Below are 3,610 nucleotides of genomic sequence, written 5' to 3' on the forward strand. Positions count from 1 at the left end.
ATTGTGCACCCCGGTGAGGGAACGGCAGGTACCTGTGCGCCCAGGTGAGGGAGGAGCCTGATTGCCTGTGCACCCCGGTGAGGGAACATCAGGCACCTCTGCGGCCAGGTGAGGGGACGTCAGGCACCTGTGCACCCAGGTGAGGGGGCAGCCGGGTCCACCCGCATGGACCCTCTGTGGGCTGACTCCTGGCTGCTTTCTTGGTCCATGCCCACTGCCCAGTGTGATCACAGCCAGTGCCCCGGTACCCCAAAATGCCCCGGTTTAGAGAGGACTCGGGAGCCTCCCTGGTTTTAGGGGGTAGACGTGGGGGGGTGGGAGGCCTGTGGGCGAAAACGCTGGGGGTCTGGTATCCACACATTGACCAGGAGTGGACAAGGGTGGGGGGCTGGGGTGCTGCAGAGCTGGGGGCACGGGAAACATGAAGGAGACGCCCCGTGACGGAAGACCCCCTGCGCTCAGCCCCCACACTCTACCGTTTGTAAATCTCCATGGGAACTTGGAGGTTATAAGCAGTTACCACCGATGAGAAGCTGGAACTCAGCCACGCGGCATCAGGGAGACTCGGACACGGGCGGGTCATGGGGGAGGATTCCTGTGGGAAGTGCCCTCGGCTGAGCGTCCCCAGCCCGGGGCCCCCCGAGGGCGCTGAGACCAGGGTGGAGCCTGGGTCTGGGCAGGTGGCAGGACTTCCAAAGGGTCCCTCCCCCTCCCTCCTTGCCCCGCATCCCTCACCTCCCCCTTCCTCCCCATCCCTCCTCCTCCCCGTTAATATATCACAATTAATAAATTGTATAAACCTGTATAAAAAGTGGCTTAGAGAAATATGAAAGCATATATTAAAATTCAGTGAAGACTGAGTATATCCCCCAAAGAACTGAAAACAGAGTCTCAAAAACACATGTGCACCCATGTTCATAACAGCGTTACTCACGAAGGTGGACACGGACCAGTGTCGATGAGTGGGTATATGGGTAGGCAAACCGTGGTCCATCCACGTAACGGAATGGTATTCAGCCTTAAAAAGGAGGGATATTCTGGCACCTGCTGCCACACAGCTGAGCCTGGAGGACACTGCGCCGAGGGACGTGAGCCAGCGCCGTGGGACTCCTCTTGTGGAGGTCCTGGAGCCACCAGGTCATGGGGACAGAGGGCAGGCGGTGGGTGCGGGGGCTGGGGGAGCGAGGGCTAGTGTTCAGTGGGTTCGGGTTGGGACAGAGGCTCGGTCTTACCGGGGAGCAGAGGATGGGGGCAGATGTGCCGCGTGGTGAATGTGCTCATCCGTGTCACTGATCTCTACACTTAAAAAATCGTCACGCTGCTAGATTCTCTGTCCCGTGTATTTTACTACGAGTTACAGAGTGCCTTGTTTGGGAGACCTGGGTGTTTAAAGTGAGGGGAGCCCAGGCTGTGGGACTCAGGATCGTGTGGGACTCTTCTGAGGCCCCCAGAAGGACTGTGATACTCCACAGTCGAGACACACAATATGTGGGTTTTGTTTTGGTTCCTTTTTTAAAAAGGAAGGAGGAATTCCAGAATCACAGTGAGCGGGGCTGATGGCAGCCTGTTTCAAGAATCACCAAGCTGCGCTCTCGTGCATCGGGAGCAGCAGAGATGCAGCCCCTCGTGGCGCGGTGCGGCAGGGTGGTCCTGGGCGCGGGGACTCTCACGGGGTCCCCGATTAACATCTGCACGGTCGGCACACACCCACGGACGTGCTTCGTGGGGGCTGCTCACGCCGTGGCCCTGTCCTACCCTTGACTCCACGTGGTGAGGCCGACACATTCCATCCGTCTCACGACAGGAATTTATGGCATATTTTAAGGGGATGTCCCTCTGTTTTTCAAGTCCAATAAAACCTGCCCTAGTGGTTCAACGCCCTTCCCCTCCCACCCAGACTCCACGTGGAAAAGTCTCCAGGCCGCCAGGAGCCGCCGTGTGGGGACCTGTCCTTTGGGCTGACTCAGGCTCCTCCAGGGCCAAGGGCATCTGACGGCGTCCAGACAGCACGCCTGCCCTAGGGGACGTGGCAGAGGGAGGGGGCCTCAAACCTTTCTACTTCGTGGGACGATGTCTCTCGTGGCCACGTTGCAGGGTTGAGGCTGGGAATGCCAGGTTGGAATGGCCTGGAGACGCACGCAGAGCAGGGTGAGCGGCCCTCTGTTCAAGACAAACGCTCTTTTCTTGCAACAAACTTCTCAAGACATGTTACTACCCATGTATTTCCACCAAAACATTTAAGCTTACACACAATTTTAGGTTGGAGTTCCTTATTTACAGAGTTCAAATGTTGGCGACCTTTGCCTTTGGCGCAGACGCTGGCCAATGAGAGCAGATCCCAGATGAACTTTCTCACTTTGAAACAGTCGGTGTGGGAACAACCCCCAGTGGAGACACACGTCCAGCCCACGCCCCCTCTGCACGCTCGCTGGTGACTCTGGCCCCAGAGGAGTCGGGTCGCCATCCAGCAACGGAGGCCCTGTGGAAACCTTGCGAGGAAAGCCTGGAACCTGCCACATTTCAGAGCCTTGGAAGGCTGGCCGGCTCTTCACTCAGCTGCCTCTCCAGACCCTGGGCGGTGTCATCCCTGCAGCTCTGAAGGGGGATGGGATCCTGGGGTCCGCTGCTGCCTTGGGGCCCCCCGCCCCTCGCTGGCATCCGCGCGTGAGGATTTTGTCTGGAAGAGTCTAGTCGCAGCGACTAGAGCTGACCTTGCTCCCGCTGGAGGATGCGTGCCGCCCAAGCCCACTCGCCACAGGGCCAGGGGGCCGTTCCCTGGACCCCACAGGCTCACGGTGGGGACAGAAGGTTCCAGACAGCTCCTCCCACCTGGTGGTCTTCAGGGCCCCTCCCCTGACTTTTCCAGACCCACTCATGTGTGGACTCCCCAGGCTCCGGTTCCCCTCCTTGGCCCACAGGGGGGCCATCCGTGGTGCTGCTCTGACCATGTTCTTGGGGTCCAGGGAGTGGACCGCTGCCGTTTCCCAGAAAATTCCACCAGCAATGCTTTCTCCTGTTTGAAAACACAAGTCTGAGTCTGTCCGTTCAGCAGCGGGTCAGGCGGCATCCGGGGCAGCAGGAGGAAAGTGCCCCATGAGCCGGCAGGATGCCAGGCCTGGGCATGACCCCCACTGGGCCGCGACCCCCTGCTCAGCCGTGACCCCTGCTGGGGTGCGACCCCTGCTCGGCCGTGACCCCCGCTCGGCCGTGACCCCCCTCCAATGTGACCCCTGCTCCGCCACGACCCCCACTTGGCTGCAACCCCAGCTCCAGTGTGACCCCCCGCTCCAGTGTGACCCCCGCTCCGCTGTGACCCCCATTCGGCCGTGACCCCCGCTCAGCTGCGCCCCCACTCCAGTGTGACCCCCACTCGGCCACAACCTCAGCTCCAGTGTGATCTCCGCTCGGCTGCGACCCCCGCTCTGCTGCGACCCAAGCTCCAGGGTGACCCCCGCTCCACCGTGACCCCTGCTCCACCGTGACCCCCGCTCCACTGCGACCCCCGCTCCAGTGTGACCCCTGCTCCACCGTGACCCCCGCTCCACCGCGACCCCCGCTCCAGTGTGACCCCTGCTCCACCGTGACCCCCGCTCCACCGCGACCCCCGCTC

The 3,610-nt window shown here is 61.0% G+C and overlaps 1 long non-coding RNA gene across 1 annotated transcript in view; it reads left to right on the forward strand.

The window, feature by feature from the left end:
* The window catches only part of LOC112814643 (uncharacterized), an 18,959-nt gene extending 15,373 nt beyond the window's left edge, over nucleotides 1-3,586 (forward strand). Inside the window, exons 5-6 of the long non-coding RNA XR_012377256.1 lie at nucleotides 1-2,148; nucleotides 2,316-3,586. The exon at nucleotides 1-2,148 is cut by the window's left edge and continues 2,839 nt beyond it. This is a non-coding gene — a long non-coding RNA (uncharacterized lncRNA). The remainder of the gene's footprint in view (nucleotides 2,149-2,315) is intronic.
* Nucleotides 3,587-3,610: the final 24 nt, after the last annotated feature.

Source organism: Callorhinus ursinus, unplaced genomic scaffold, assembly GCF_003265705.2.
Source record: "Callorhinus ursinus isolate GAN/ISIS: 27379988/994484 unplaced genomic scaffold, GSC_fseal_2.0 scaffold128, whole genome shotgun sequence".
Taxonomy (NCBI): Eukaryota; Metazoa; Chordata; class Mammalia; order Carnivora; family Otariidae; genus Callorhinus; species Callorhinus ursinus.